Source organism: Adiantum capillus-veneris, chromosome 11 (assembly GCF_014529385.1).
Source record: "Adiantum capillus-veneris isolate H3 chromosome 11, ASM1452938v2, whole genome shotgun sequence".
In the NCBI taxonomy this organism is placed as follows: Eukaryota; Viridiplantae; Streptophyta; class Polypodiopsida; order Polypodiales; family Pteridaceae; genus Adiantum; species Adiantum capillus-veneris.
In genome coordinates this window covers 145,267,548-145,284,741 of record NC_140941.1, presented here as the reverse complement: position 1 = coordinate 145,284,741, position 17,194 = coordinate 145,267,548, and the positions used below count along the sequence as shown (strand labels likewise).

Below are 17,194 nucleotides of genomic sequence, written 5' to 3'. Positions count from 1 at the left end.
ACGGCTAACACAAATATCTCTGGCAGTCCAGCTACGCCTATCTCCAAACTGTGGTGGTGGTGAGCTGGCCACGGCGTCCTCTAGACGACCACTACGTGTCTGCCACATATCACTGCCCAGGCGAGAGTCAACCCACTATGAATCCAAGATTAATTATAACTGCCTATCCAGTGCAAGTGACACTGTAGCCCTACTACAGCATTGCACCATATCAATTGCTGAAATGACCTGAGCTCTTTCCATGGAAGCTCCAAAACCAAAGGTCTCAAGGTATAGATCCTCCACTTCATCCAAATTATTTGGTATCACCAAGTCAATCTTGGCCCACGTCCAACTAATTAAGAATCTTTACTCTTTTACCTTTCCCGACTCATTCGAAGACCAGTTATTCGATCAGTGGTAGTCCTTTTAAAAACAAACTAAAAAATCTTCAATAACATTCATGTGTCTCTTTCACCAGCAAGGGTTTTTTTCAGTTTTGTTTGAAGAACCTATCTTGCTTCTGCAACGCCCTTAAAAGTTAAAAAAATCATTCGAGTGTCGTGGGGAGCTCATTTTTGCTCCCACGCGACAGCGAATAGAGAAGTCGAGCACAAAGTAAACAAGACCCCAACCCCCAACCCCTTACTCTCACACACACACACTTTTTTTTAGTAATGTCAGATTGAATTACTAATGGGAAACCTCAATACAACCCATAGAAAATATTACAAGCGGTAAATCAGAAACAGTCAAAAGTAGAGCTCGTAAGGTAGCTTACCATGCCACACTTCATAACTTTACTCCACTATCATGTAGCACCCTTATTCATATTCCATACCTTATTACAATGTTCTTGTATCAAGGAAGACAACTGCAAATGACGATACACGTTTGCAGATATAGAGCGGATCGAAGAACCATCACAGATTCAATCCTCCGCAACCAGTGGCGGAATGGAAAATATAGAATCAACCAGATCCTTAATGGTGTCTGTAGTGCATTCCAAGCCCAAAAGAAAGAGCTGCCTGTCTAAACGAGAGCACTCATCCATCAACCTCTATCACGTCTCATATCCTTTCAATACCTTTCTAGGAGAGAAATTGAGCATTTCTAGGAGAGCGTTGAAGAGTCTGATCAAAAACCCGGCTCCAATGCAAACTCTCCAATTCAAGTGAATTGCCACTTGCGTCATCACACACACACACACACATATTTTATTTTAGACTCTCTCTCTCCATTTTTAGCCAAACTCATAACCTGACGGAAGCAGCGGGTCCGCCAGATGATCCAGAGTGTTAGAGCTCCCAACACACCTCTCTCACTGCACCACTCCTGTGGAGTAAGCTCTGTAGCAGGCTGGAGTGTAGGTCGACCCCCTTGTATCACTATCATCGTGCTGGTGGAGGATAGCTCAAAATGTCCCCGAAGTGTATTGCTGTGCTGTAGAAAGAGCTGGCATCAGCCAAAGGACCCGAAGACAAACCTGTTGTGCCATAGGGCAATCCCATAGACAGTGACGCTGACTCTCCAAAAGATGGTCACAAGCTGCACTTGCTGCCGAAAGGCCACTATGTACAAGCTAGCTCCCCACTCCTGTCGCTCTATGTACAACCAGCCACTGGAACAACGTGACTCGCCGCGGCTGTCTGGCATCCCCCAAACTTCTAGCAATGTCATCCAAAGTATCTTCTTTCTTCATTCTCAGATGATGCCAAGCCGTGATGATATCTTCTTTGTATTCTTCCGTTAACCATGCTGAAGTGAAAATTCTCTTGAATTTTATCCACTTCTTAGGTGCTTCTTTGTGTAACAACAAAGTAGGCCACCATGTTTGTGCATTTCCTTTCAATAAGATGCCACCATTCGTACCTTGGAGCGTTCTGAGAAATGACCTCCCAAAAAGGTGATATCAAATTGTTGTATGAATTGAAGGGCTCAATGGGTGTCTTGGTAGCTTGAAAACGTGTCAAACTTGACTACTTCACCCCACCCTTGAATTCCATGGTCTTCTTGTTCTTTTTCTCATTGTCTGAACTACCAGATGGCTTCCTATGCCCTCTAGACTTTTTCAAGAATCAGCTTTTCTTACTTATGTAGCTTTTTCTCCGCTTCTTCCGCATTTTCTCATCCTCACTAGAACTAGAGGAAGACAAACTATCAAAAATTCTATGAGAACGAAGAAAAATTTAGGTCATCCGCGAAACGAACAGACTTCTTGGGATCTTCTCGCCACTTTAAGAGACGATTTTTAGCCCAAATAATCGGGATATCCTTTGATTTCCTCTTCTTCCAAGAGTTCTTTAGGCTTTTCAGCAATGGTTTGTCTTCTTTTCAAAAGTTTTGTCAAACTTTTTCTACGAGTACAGTTTTTTCTTTATGCACTCTGCTTTATTACCAACATCATAGTGAATCTCATCAAGCGGGTAATCCTTCAGGTGATTCACAAGATTCTCCACCAGAAAATTTTCCAAAATCCTCGGACCTCTCAGATAAGCTTATTCCCGTTGGAATCTCCGTTGGTTTCATATACTCCCCCGCTAGGATTTTTTTCTTCATCTCCTCACAGACCAACAGGTGGAAGGGTGTCACCTCTGATGGATTCTCTGTCAGAACCCATGTGTGTTGTAGAAAGGATCGAATCCTCCGAAGAAGAAGAATCGTCTAAGCTCTGATACCATTGTTACATGCTTGGACACTTCAAGCAATAAATCAAACGAACAGAAACTGCAACACAAATAACTGAATTGAAAACACACACACACACACACACACACACACACACACACACAGAAATGAAATGAAATGAAATGTTATATTAACGTCTTCAAAAGGCCAAAGTGACCTATGAGACCAAAAAGTTACAATGCGGTGTATCTGATACAAAGTCAGATTAACAAAATAAATTAAACTAGGATAACAAAATATAAATACTGCGGGATCCTAAACTAAGCAGTACAATGTGAAGACAATATGGGAGGGGAGTAGAGATCCATCTTCATCTGCACTCTGGACGACGAAAGAGTATGGCTTGAATCCTTTGCCATAGCCTCCTTCAAAATTGTGTAGCTCCTCTCCTCCCTCGGGGTCGTCTAGATCTCCCTAGCTCCAATGCTCGGTCTATGAGAATGCCAGTAGTGCGGGTAGACCTCTCCACCGTCGTTGGTTGCTCCTCTGTCTGTTCTTCTGGGTGTACAGTATCCAGTGTAAAGAAATCTGTGATTTGTCTCTGGGGATGTCTCTCTTCACCTCTCCTCAGTAAGGTTTCTCTATGCTTGTGTAACTCAAGTAGATAAAGCCCAAGACATCTTTGACCCTCATAACTCATGACCCTAGATAGAGGCCCAAAACCTTCTCTGAATAGACAGTGAAAACGACCTCGTATCTCATAGTACACTGTGCAATGACATATGTAATGTACTTCTGTCTCTGGCTCTAGATGGCATAAGCGACATATTCTGTTATCTGCTGGTGTCCCTCTGAATCTGCCAGTCTCAATCTCGAGCTGATGTGAGGACGTGCGTATCTGGCCAATGGCACAAGACAAACCATGCGAAAGATGCGTGTCCATATAGCTAGGTCGAATCACAAACCCATCCCCCGTGAGGTGGAGAAGATGCTCTCTATAGAAAGCCATCTTTGTGCCAACTCTTGTGACGGCTCTATCCATGTCCTCCTCGTGTCCAGCTGGATCAGATCCTGACGAATAAGTCTATCAATCTCTACCCGTGTCAGAGACCTCAAGGGTGCCTGTAGAGAGTATTGAAAAGGAGGCAACCTGTCCATGGTGAAACCATGTGTCTGAAACCATGATGCCATCTGTGCATACCATCATGATGTATCCCCAATAAGAGCTAATTGTCTGGAGGACTCTAGAGCCACCCTAGCATATCTGTCTCTGGTAATATCCCACAGACTGTGTACAAAGGAGACTGATCTGGTACGCGCCTCAATCTCCATAGGGGGGGCAGCTAATTCCGCTCGAATGATAGCATGCGGTACAGAAGCCTTGGCTCTAATCAACCGAGAGATCATAGATACCAGGGGCTTCTCCATATGCCTCCAGCCATCCTAGCCTATAGAAGGTCCCCAAACTTGCACCCCATATAACATAGTAGAGGCAACCAAAGTATCAAAGAGACATAACTTTGTCCTAGGTTCCTGGAACTGAACTTGTGAACACATCCTCTCCATTCCTCCCAGAGCCGCACCAGCTCTAGTTAGTCTAGTCTCTGCTGCTCTTCTCAAAGAAAATCTCGGCCCAATAAAGACTACCCCAGGTAGGTGTATGCATCTATATACTCCACAATCTCCTGACCATATTTGAAAGTAGGTACTGATCTCCTGACCCATTGCGGTGTGGTGTTAAACACCATAACCTTGGTTTTACCTAGGTTTACACACAGTCCACTATCCTCTGCAAAACTGCGTAGTGCATCCAAATGTCGTTGCATACCTTCTGGTGAGTCGGATATCAGCACAATATCATCAGCATATAGCAACAATGGGATCCACGTCCCTGCCAGCTGGGCACCCCTGCCACCCTCTCTGTCAATGTAATGAGACACCTCATCAACATACATACCAAATAGAGTAGGAGACAATGGGCAGCCCTGTTTCACTCCAATAGTAGAGTGAACTAAATCAGATACCCCTTCCGGAGTGCGTACATGTCCCACCACTGATCTGTACAAAGCCATAATCCCCCAAATCACCTCTATGGGCACCCCCATCCATCTCCTGCAGTTTGCGCATCAATCGAGCTCTTGGCACCATGTCAAATGCTCTGCGAAAATCCACAAAGCTACAATAGATCCGTCTCCCATGTGCTCTGCCCTCCTCAATGATGGCCCTGAGTGTCAGAATATGATCAAGAGTGGAGAAACCCTTCCTGAAGCCGGCCTGACCCTTTGCTCGTACACCCTTGCCCTCTGCCCAATTACTCAAGTGTTGCTCCAGAATAGATGCATACAACCGTGCCAATGTGTGTCCAACCATAATAGTGTGGTAGTTCCCAGGCTCTGTAGGGTCACCAGCCTTGAAGATGGGCACAATATTAGACAACCTCCAAGTCTCAGGTAATCCCTCACACGTGGCACGATTGAACAACACTGCGAGAACCTCCATCAGCATATCCCTGGCATGTATAAAGTGCTCCGCTACTAGACCGTCATGATCATATGGCTTCCCGGTCCTCATCCTGTCGATGGCCCTTTGTACCATCTCAGGTGTAAAGAAAGTGCTCGTAGCTGGGCAAGGCTTGGTAGGGTCTGGAAGGGGTTTCTGTCCAGGAACCGTATATAATGATGTCGCATATTGGCCTCACACATCAGGTGAAGTAATCACTGGGGGAGGGGAGTGCTCATGGAAGAGTCGCCATGCCTCTATTGAGTCCCTACTCAAGAACATCTGATATAAGTCTCGCTCCATCTGAGCTAGGTAAGCTGGCTTCTTTCGTCGCACAAGGCGTCGGAAAGCAATCCGAGACTGTCTGTTAGTGATGACTCCTAAAAGAAGATCCCTCTGAAGCTGGGCTCTCATCTCTCTGCATTCCTCATCATACCAACTATTATGGGGCATGCTCCCAGAATGTCGTCTCTTGCCTCGCTGAGTGTGTGGGTATGCCACTGATGCAACCCCATGCAATGTCTCAGTCAGTAGAGTGGTGCACTCCTCCACTGAGAGGCCTGTACCATTTGTACCAGCTGTGCCTTCCAATAGACGGTCCCAGATCTCCTCTGGATAAACGAAATCAGTCTCTGGAGTAAATGTATAGCGGGTGTGTGACCTGCCTCCTGATGTCTCGGCTGTACTATACTGAAATTTAACGGACAGTGTCAAGAGAGCATGATCTACTGCTATGCCCATTGGCTTGGCTCCCACTGTGAAATCCTGAATGCAGGGGACAAAGCTCGGTTGTGTCATAACTAATCCACTGTAGTGGCCCCATGTCTGTGTGGGAAGCATGTGAAACCGGCTACTTCAGGAAATCGTTGTAAGCCGTTAAGTATGGCTAATCCATGTGTAGTCGTCATTTCCATGAGGTATCTCCCATACCCCGTCCGCTCTCTTTCATCTGAGCATCTGTCAAGTCCCAACTCACTCACATCCAACTCTCTAAGCATCTCATTTGAAGTGTCGTAGAAGACTGTCTGTGAGTTGCCCGTTCGGGCATTGAAGTCCCCTAGTAGAATGATATCACCATCCCTAGAAAACTCCCATATGTCATCATCTAGAATAGAGAAAGGTGACTGGCCTCTGGATGCAGCATACACTGATGTACTGGGAGGAAAGTAACATATAGCAATATATAGGATTCGACTTGTGTTAGCTCTCAGTCTCACCCACATATATCTAGCATGATCATCTCTTCGTACAATATGCAGTAATGGTTGTAGTTCCTCTCTGAATAGCACTGCTACTCCTCCTGAACCTCTACTCCCATGCTCAGATCTCGCATCTGTCCTATGCGCTGTCTCCCATCTGTATCCCATCACCTGTGGCATCGCCTGTCCAGGGGCCTGATGAGTCTCTGAGAAGAATACAATATTCTTGTCTTTGAAACTGTCCTCAAATGCACCCACGTCCAACCTCATAGACCCATTACAATTCCAGGTAGTTATCTTCAGTGTGGTCCCATAGGTCTCGCACTGTCATGCAGTGCGCCGCTCTAAAATCACAACCCGTCCATCTCTATAAAAGGCTATCTTTCCCTTCTCCCTTGCCGCTGAAATCTCTGGCATTACCTCTCTCATATGTGCGAGTTGTGAGAGAGTGAGGTCATCACCGAGGAAAATAACTGTCTTTTTGAGAGTAGGCCTTATCCTCAAGAATTCCTTCTTCTCTTCCAACAAGGGGAAGCGTAGTATGAGAGCTCTCCCCTTTGAAGACTCTCCCGTGCCATCACTTTTCTTACCAACCCTCCACGTCTTTGTGTGCAAAGGCTTCTCCATACCCATCATGGCTGTAAGGCTTGTGACCTCTTTCTCCACATTGTTTATGTCCTTGAGACTGGTCACTCTCACATGTAGTGCTCGCGTCCGCCTTCTTTGTTCGTCTTCGAGGGTCATGTTGATAAGCGTCGGTGTACAAGGGGTTTCTTGACCTTTCCCTTTCTTGGCGAGCTCAATCCATTTTTCGGCCTCGTCCGCCTTTCTCTGTGTCCTTGTTATCGTCTCCGCCCATGAAGCTGTCTTTGCCACACTCAGTTTCTCTTCCTCTGTGATCATCCTTACCTATTCCTTGATCTCCTTGATTTCATCTATTACCGAGGGCTGAAATTCGCCTTCCTCTAGTCCACTGCTTACTCTATCAACAAGCTCCTGTTTAAGGGCTGAGACTTCTTTTTTGAGTGTCCGTATCTCGGCGTTTGGGTTCGCCTGTTTGAGGGCTGAGACTTCTTCTTTGAGTGTTTGTATTTCTGTGTTAAGGCTCTCTTTCTCCTTCTTCCATTGTGCGCCTTCATTGAAGACTATCTGAAGGAGGTTGGCCTTCTCCTTCCACCATCCTTCCATCTCTGTTTTCCACTCCTTCATTTCCCACTCCATCTGCGCCATCCGCTTGTTCGTGAGCATGAAGGTTGCCTTTGCACGCGACTTGCAAACAGGCGAGACATGGACGGCTTCCATGTCCTGTGCAGAGTCAATTGCAAGGGAGATTGCTTCCATGTTTTTTTGTTCAAGAGATGTATCAGGCTCACTTACCATTTCGCAAAAGACATACACCAGATGGGGTCCCAGACCCTCCTCCAAGGACCCCCCACTCCGTTGCCGGAATGGTATTTACTTTCGGTTGCACGAACCTATTGCAATATGCTGATGCAACACTGGGCCGACCGACAGATGCTGATGCAGCAATTCTTCGCGAAGGAAATGCTAGGAACTCCGCGTTGAACATTGTGGTATTGTTGTGTTGCAAAGCAGGAATTATGGGAAGGCTGAAGACTGTTATAACTGTTGGAGCAACGTAGATGTGGTGTGGACCGCTCGAGATGGGCCAGCTGCAGGGAAGGGCTAACCACGACCACCTCCTAAAGGCCTGCGATGTCACTCGGGGCTGTGGGCTGTGCGCTAAGCCTACTGTATTGCCTACGCAGCATTTGTAGTGCTGCTCACGCTGAGAGAGAGAGAGAGACGAAGAGCTCATACCTAGACGCTACAGTCCGTGTGCCCTCCCCGTGGGGCTGGTGGTGTTGGGCGGCGAGAGAGAGAGAGAGAGAGAGGAGGAGAAGAAGAGAGTCGACACGGAACGGCGAAGTTCGGTCCCAAGATGCATTGGCCCCAAAGGTTGGCGCCCCTTCCTGTATTTCTTTATTATTGCTTCGCAAAGGTACAACTTCCCAAGGGTCCAATTCTCTACAAGACTCTGCCTCTAGATTCTCTCTAGATTGATTCTTAGGACAATCATAAACAGTACGTGAGTTGCCAAAAGCAAAGCCCCAAAATCATCAGCTCTCAAAAGCAACTGCTCTCAAAATCCATATTGCCTACCATGTCAGCATGTCAGTGCAATTTACGGGAATCTCAGCCAGCCCTTACGCTTTTGGTCTTTTCAGGTTTTACGCCCCTCGGCCGGTGTCCATAAGTCGGTAGGGTGAGGTTTTTAAATCCCTAACCCCTTCAGGCCCCACAGCCACATCTTGAGGTTCTTCTGGGTTGTCCTCTCGGCAAGTCCTTCAAGTTGGGCATGCCACATCACAAACTTGTGACAGTTGCTAGCACTTGTTGCCATTAGTGGACAAGATTTCCTATTTTGGGCTCTGTGGTATTGTGGACAGTTGTGCTTGATGTAGTGGTGGACTGATCTTGCAGATTCCTTTGTCACTGGAAGCCTAGATCCGTGGTCTTGTTGTGTACCCAGGATCTAAGAGTGGGTGTTAGAGGTTTGGAGGTCATCTCTTGGGTTTCCCATCTAGATCTTGTGGGTGAGGTCTTCTTTGTGGTTGTGCACGGCCTCGAGAGGTTTGTCCAAATTCTAGGCATGCGGGGGATGTTTCAGTTTTTGTTTGGCCGGGACTTGTAAACCTTTTTGTTGGGAAACTATATTGTTAGCCCTATTTCCTTGTATTCCTGGTTTTTGCGTTGTGGGTTTTTTATGGATGTGGGCCGGGCAGTTTGCTTGTCTCCCTATACAGGCAAGGGGGGTGCCCCGTCCTGGCAGATTTTGTAAGAGCCTTGTACACTCTCTCTCTCTCTCTCTCTCTCTCTCTCTCATACCTTGGTAGCTTCAGCTATGCTCTGTGGGGTTCAAGTTTGGGTACCCTCTGTGGGTCAAGGTGGGTGGAGAAGTATGGAGAGGCCCTTGGTATCTGTGATCTCTCGGCTGACAAGAGCCAAGGCCTCCATGCCACATGAGATCATTAGAGCGGAGTTAGCAGGTCCCCCTATGGAGATAGAGGCGCTTACAAGATCAGTCTCCTTTATGCACATCTTATGGGATACTACCAAAGACAGATATGCCAGATTGACCCTTCAGTCCTCCAGACAATGAGCTTTGTAGGGGGACACATCATGCTAGTAGGCACAGATGTCCTCATGGTTCCAAACACTGGGCTTCATCATGGACACCTTGCCTCCCTTCTAGTACTCCCTCGATGCCCATCAGGAGGCTTCTAGTACTCCCTCGATGCCCATCATTGTCTCTTACATAGATGGAGCTTACTAGACTCGACCTAACCCAGTTAGACACGAGGAGGATATGGATACACATCTATCTCATGGGTTACGGTGTGCCATTGGTCAGTTACGGACATCTTCAGACCATCTTGAGATTAAGACTAGTAGATTCAGAGGGATACCAGCAACTAACATGATATACTGCCTATGCATACAGAGCCAGAGACGGAGATGCATTATATATGTCAGTGCACAATGTATTGCGAGATACGGGGTTGCTTCCACTGTCTATTCAGAGAAGGTTGCGGACCCTTCTCCAGAGTCATGAGCTATCAGGACGAGAGATGTCTTGGATTGGAGAGAGACAATCCCAAAGACAGATTATTGATTTCTTCACCACCGGACACCAGACAAGGAGGAGCAGCCACCACTGCAAAGCTCAGCTCATACTCACACCCGTGGTACTCTCATTGACCGAGCATTGGAGCTAGGGAGATCGAGATGCCCACGACTGAGGAGAGGATCTTCACAGCATCGACGGAGACTACAACAGAGGATTCGAGCCATATTATTTCTACATCCAGAGTAAAGATGAGGATGGATTCATCACCCATTGTATCTTTCTCTTGTATGTGGGCACCCAATGTCTCAAGCATCACACATACCCCACATAATTCCAGCTAGTAGCACTTTCAGATTCAATTTAGTATCTCTCTTTTCTTTTTTATACTCAAACACGGTATCAGATTCACCAGTTTGTAACAGACTGGTCTCATAGGTCATTTTGGCCTCTTGAAGAGGTTGATATATCATTTCGTCTCTCTCTCTCTCTCTCTCTCTCTCTCTCTCTCTCTCTCTCTCTCATGATTGTACTACCTTGAGCATATAGACATGCATATACCCCCTAGAGATAGAGCTCCATCCCTCCTCAGATACTCCACTACCTACATTCAGTTCAGTTTTGTATCATTTTTGTTTCATTTGTCTTTCCGATAGACGGATGACATACACACCATGTACATTTGATTTGTCTCATAGGCCGATTTCGGCCTGACATAGACGTTAAAAATCTTTCTTTCTTTCTTTCTTTCTTTCTTTCTTTCTTTCTCTCTCTCTCTCTCGCATTTTCTCTCTCCTCTTCTTCTCTCACTCTCCCCCACATGCTCCCTTGTCACCACACCTTCCACTACACTTTGATAGTCTCATGTTGCATGCACTCATTGGTTGAGCCTTCATGTATTTCACATATGGAGAATCTTGGGAATAAGGAAGTAAGTTCTCCATGAGAAAGACTTCCTCATGCCTCTCTATGTCTAAGCCTGTGCAAGGTGAGGTTGTGCCTCGCGCTCTGCTGTAGGACGGTGCTCATCACCTTCCTCTTCATGTGTTGACTCCTCATCTTCCACTTCCTAATCTTCTTAAAATTCCACTTCCTCTTCCTCTTCCATATGTTGTTACTCTTCCTCAGAATCATGAGGTGCTGCTGCATCCATGGTCGGTTGCTAGGAAAGTCGGATCATACTTTCCATAGAACAAGAATCGACTAGTGCTCTAAGCCCATTATAACCAGCAAGCCATTGACGAGGCGATGAAACAGAATAACAAGACTACGAATTGAAGTGAAACAATAGAATACTTGAACTTGAAAGAGATCTGAACACTTGAGACAAGACACGGTGGGGCGGAGTTCCCCACTCAAATGCACTTGTACCCTTTGTAGTGCTTCTTTATTGATTGAGTCTTTTCAGTTACAACTACGAGAGAGAGCCTCATTGCAATTGCACAACTTGCAAATTTGCAGACTCCCCTAAGGCCTCATACCTAAAGGTAAGGAAGGAGGCCCTGCTTTTGCAAGTCGCCCCAAAAGCAACTAATATCGATAACTTGTGCCAAAAGCTATGAAAGTCGGAACCCGCTCTCCACGTCATCGTTGTCCGTACATGCCACGTCAGCATTCCACAAATCGCACCACGATTCCTGCCAGGATTCACATTGGCACGGACTTACATTCAGGTTTGTTGTTCGGCTCTTGCGAGATCTCCTCTTCTGGTCAGATCGGGTCATGCCACATCACCAAGTTGTGGCAATGTGTGCTCGATGCCGATCAAGCTCTCTTAGCTTCTCATTTTTTGCATTCTTCTTTTGGGTTGTATTGGAGTGTGAGTGCTCTCTAGAGATCGATTCTCTTTAGCAAAGAAGTCAAAGCTTCTCACCTTTTGTATTCCTCTTTGGGGTTGTTTGAGAGTGTGCGTGGGTGCGGGTGTGTGTGTGTGTGTGATTAGCATGAACCCTAAATCAAGCAGCAGGGTGTAACGAGCACTGGCGCGAACCCTAAATCCTGCATACTGCACGCGAATCTGCCCGAACCCTAATTTGCTGTCTGCACAAAGCCTGTTTGGCAGCCTGTGTGAGCTTGTCAGCTACCCTAAGCTTTTGCAGATCTCCTCTCTTTGCGCGCGATTTGCCACAGCCTATACAGTACACTGCATGCGTCATGGATTTAGAGCAGGTTAGGGTTCGGCTCGGGTGCTTCTTCACCTTCACAGTTGTGTGTGTGTTTGGTGCCAGACGGTGCGAGCGTTTGTGGTTGTGTGCATGTGTGTGTGTGTGAGGGGCCGAAAGTTTTCCAGCAGTAGGGTTTCTGTACAGCCAGCCTGTGTGTGTGTGTGCGCACGCGTGCATGTGTGTGTAGTAGTCAAATATCAAAAACCCCAAAAAAGAGTGTGTGTGTGTGTGTGTGTGTGTGTGTGTGTGTGTGTGTGTGTGTGAGCTTCGCATGGATTAAGCTGAACAGTGTATATACAAGCGCCGGAAAGCCATGGAATCTTCGGATATGGATGCTTTAAGCTTTATCAAAGAATGTTTGCATGAGGACTTCAAGGATGCACGTCAAGCCTGGGAAGGATCCGCACCCGTCATGGAAGTGCGCATCCCTATACAGGAGCTTATGGATCCTGTTGCTCAATATGTACTTAACGCGGTGATTCTTTTTTTCCCGGGTAGAATGCCTACGGCTCAGGATGTAGGCCAATGGGTTTATTTCCTACTCAAACGGCAAGCAGTCCGAGGGGTTTACTTTGGCGCGGGAGGGTTCTATGAAGTCTTGCTGGCCAACATGGATGCTCGGGATGCTCTGCTTGAAATGTCTCCTTTGTTCTTCAATACGCAAATGACTCATGTACTGCCCTGGGCTCTCACCAAGGACTATCAGAGTCTCATTCGTCACAAGTGGCCCGTCTGGGTTGAGGTGGTCGATTTTCCTCGCACTTGGCGTCACTTTCTTCCTTTGTTGGCTGCTCAGATGGGCAAAGTCATTTGCCCTCCTAAGCTGGACGCAAACACAAACCGTTTTTGTATTCTGTGGGACACAGATATCCCCACACCAGCAGGTATTTCGATCGATACGAGGGATGCAATGGTTGGAAAGCGTCCATTTAAGCTTAAAGTGGGAAAAGTTTGCAAATTCTTACTTCCGCTGTGGCAAATTTGGTCATATGCAGTCCGAATTTCCAGAACCAAATCTGCAACCACCGCCTTCAGCTGTACCTACTTCTCAACCTCACTCATCTCCGAAATCTTCTACTGAGGTTCAAACCAAAGTTTCTTCAACCTCCTCCCCGACAGCTGGGCCGAACAAAGGTAAAGGAAAACAATTACAATTGTCTGCACTTTCTACTTCTCCAAATATTAAAGACAAAGGAAAAGAACAGGTTTCAACCTCTCAAACTTGGATAGAGCCCAAGAAACCCGTTAAAGCTGCTACGGCCCGTATTCCGGCATCTTCTCGTAATTATGTGTCCCCTTTGAAGAATGTTTCTCAGAAAAAACTCCCTTGTAATGACAACACTTCTTTGGCTAAAGCTTGAGACAAGGTGGTCCGCTCTTACAAGGAAGTTGTTATAGGAGAAGCCTCTTCATCGCAAGGTACCTTTATTTTCAATCATCCTAGTCCAGGTCTTGACCCACCTCCTCAGGTACCTACAGGTGGGGAGGATGTGTCGATGGGCACTTGTACTTGAGTTTTCTCCCCTTTTTCCCGTTTCCTCGCCCACTGTATATACCATATGAAAATGCATAGTTCTTTGAATTGCATCTACTATAATGTACGTGGGTTATGCAATCACGACAAGTGGCGGCTTATCTAGCACTATGTACATACATGTAGAGCGGACATTGTGGTTCTTCAAGAGCATAACCAACATCAATTTGCAGGACAGACTTCTTACTTTGCGGGCTACTGGATAGCTTATACAGGATCAGCTGGCTATCCTGGAGTGCTTATACTTGTTCGATACGAACTCTTCCCGACGTTGGTTTTCAATGACCTGGCTCGGAGATGGATGGTTATCCAATGTATTGTTAATCAGGAAGTTTTTGAATTTGGAGGATTATATGCATACACAGCTTCTGCAGATAGGGCACGCTTGTGGAGTGCTATCTCCTCTTATTGTTGGTGTTCCAATGCATTTCTCTGTGGGGATTTTAATAATGCGCCAAACCTTACGGATAATACTACTGGGCATTCTCACATGCTTCATATGGAACGGCAATCATGGGATTAATTTTTGTTGACAAGTAATGGCCTTGATTTGTGGCCCTTTTCGCATGCGACTGATCCAGGATTCACTTTTCAACATAATGCTCAATCTATGTATTGCGCTCAGCTGGATCGTTGGTATCTTTTTTACATGCAACAGTATGATGACTTTGTATGTGAGATGAGGATTGATTATGCCATGTGTCTCTCTTTTCCTGTATGCTTGAAACTTCGTTTTGGCTCTTTTGATGTCAATGATAGCCTACCCAAGAAGAGGCTTTTGCATGTCGATAATGCTTATCTCAAGCATGAGCCTTTTCGCGCTATGATTATGGATATCATCCCGCCTTTGATCCCCAAATGTATGTTGATATGGACATAGCCTGGTTCCGCTTTGTTATGCGTGTTCAATGTGTTATCCAGGATTATGGCAAGGATTATTTGACACAATTATAGGAACATGTTAATCAGGCAAAGAATGCTTGTATGCACTTGGCTGATCATTTTTCTCTTACTGACACTCAAATGATTTAGTTGTTTTCTGCTCGCGCTATGTTACGGCACAATGATGAGAGGAAATTGGCCAAATGGCAAACTCGAGCTCGTCAACAGGCTTTTGCAGATAAAGGATGTGCTTCTAAACAATTTTTCCAACATTTGCATCACTCCAGGCAGTCTCAAGCTATACAGAGAGTTAAATTACCATTAGGGGAGTGGACCTCCACTTTCCGAGAGCTAGCACTAGCTCTGTACTCTCATTATGGCAAGATTTTTGAGGCCCCTTCTTCTCCCACGAGAGAAGCTTGCCACGCGTGTCACATGTTTCTATCGCATGTTACTCCCATTCTTTTGATGCGGCAGGCTCAAGACTTGGAAGCTGTTTTCACTGAGTCAGAATTGTATGCCAGCTTGCTTGATTTGGGTCGATGGAGAGCTCCTGGTTGGGATGGTCTCTCCATGGAATTTTTCTTGTCTTTCTGGGATTATTTGAAGTTTCCTCTGTTATTCATGATGAATACAGCTTGGGAACAAGAGGAACTGCCCTCCTCTTGGAAAGAAGGTTTGCTCAAGCTGATACCTAAGCATGCACTGTGTGAAGAATTCTCTCATTGGCGGCCTATTACACTCATGCCTGTGGTATATAAATTAATGGCAAAAATATTGGCCAACCAACTCAAGTGCTTTTGGCATGAAGGCTTGCATCAATCTCAATACGTCTTCATTCCATGACGTCAAATCACTGATAACCTCGCGAATGTCATCATTGGTATTGAATATGCAAAATATACTCGACAGGATGTCTTGGTCATGCAGGTTGACATTGAAAAGGCATTTGATACTGTTTTTTGGGATTATATTGCGGATACCATGCAGCACTTGGGATTTGGGCCTAGGCTATCCCGTGTCGTGCTTTTCTGGTATGCACACAACACTTCAGCAGGCTTGTTGGATGGATCTCTTACAGAATCTTGGCCTTTGGGAGCCTCGGTAAGGAAGGGCTGCCCTCTAAGTGCTTTGCTTTATGCGATCGCTACTCACGCCTTGTTTATGTATTTGGATTCATTGACTTCCACTGGTAGGCTACATGGTCTAACTTTACCTTCCGGACAGCATTTTGTTGGTCAGGCCTATGCGGATGACTCTTTGTTTATGCCTCGCAATCAGTATGATGATGTACAGCAAATTATGCATAACTCTTCACTTGTTTGGATTGGCAGCAGGTCTCAAAGTTAACTTTTGTAAATCCAAGCTTTTGCCTCTGAAAGAGTGTGACTGGCATAAGATATTGTGGCCTGGGGAGATTGTTCCTCCACATGTTCTGGGTCGCCATTTGGGTTATCCGCTGGGTTGGAATGTATCAGCTATGCAGAAACTGGATTGGATGCTCCAACGTCTACATTCCAAGTTAAATTATTGGAAACTGTCCATTTGGCCACTTCATGTGCGTCTCAAGATTATCCAATGCATCCTTGTGGCTTATGTGCAGTTTTACTTGCCTTTGTTATCCTGGTCTTGATTGCGCTTGCAGTCCCTCATGTCCAATATTTTAGAGCATTTTTGGCGGACCTCGTCTAGCAAGAAGGGTCTTTGGTTTCTATCTATGGACAAGCTGTGTTCTCCCAAGCGGATTGACGGGTTGAATATTTTGGCGTTGCGACGTCATCTTTTGGCTCGAAAAGCTATTCTGTTGCCAGTTTTGGTGGAGCAGCAGCAACCCTGGGATCTCATGGTCACACATTTGTGTACGCACATTGTCACCCCATCTTTTGGTCATTGGAAGCCGACTTATTGGGATGTTGTTTTTGGGAAGCTTGAAGGACACATTCCTGGATGTCCCTTTACTTCTTCTCTCATTGTTGATTGGAAGGTTGTCACTTCGCATTTGGCCTGGAATGGTTGACAATCCTCTGAGGGGTTGGAGAGTCTGCATTGGAGCAGGGCCTTCGCTTCGACTTTGGTTCACTCGACTTTTTTTCAACGGTCTCCTCGCCAAGCATATTTTCTTTCCCAAAAAGGAATCTGTCAGGTGCATCAGGTGCTTGATGACTCGGGTTATGTTCTTTCGTTTGCTGATGCAGTGTCCTGCTTTCGGTTGGGTCCTCACTATTCTCCTCTCTTGGGGGAAATTCAAAGGATGCTTGTTGATCACTCACCCATTCCTCCTTTGGATGTAGACTCTCGCTTATCTAATTGGAATGTGGCTACTACTAGATTGGACTGTATCTCAGCTGGCAGTGTCTATGCCATCCTTCAGTCTGATGTATGGATTGTGCATCATGGTAATCAGCTGTGGTTGCTTTCCGAGTCATCCTTGTGGTGGCAACACGCATTGTCTCGCATTTGGCAGAGTCATCTACCTATGAAGGAACGTGTTTTCTTGTGGCGCTGCTTGGTGGGAGCTCTACCTATTGGCAGTGTGTTACATGCTCGACATATTGCGCCTTCTTGCTGCCCCATATGCTTTGAAGCTGAGGAGACCGTGCCACACTTACTATGGCGTTGTCACCACTCCAGAGCGTTCATTCGGGAAGTGTCGACTGCTCTTCGGCTGCGTTTTCCGTCC

General features: G+C 46.1%; 1 protein-coding gene and 1 pseudogene across 1 annotated transcript in view; one reads left to right on the top strand and one right to left on the bottom strand.

Annotated features, from left to right (window-relative positions):
• The window catches only part of LOC147448161 (uncharacterized), a 250,323-nt gene that overhangs the window by 211,479 nt on the left and 21,650 nt on the right, over positions 1–17,194 (top strand). The window lies entirely within an intron of this gene.
• On the bottom strand, positions 6,633–7,493 carry LOC147448162 (uncharacterized; annotated as a pseudogene).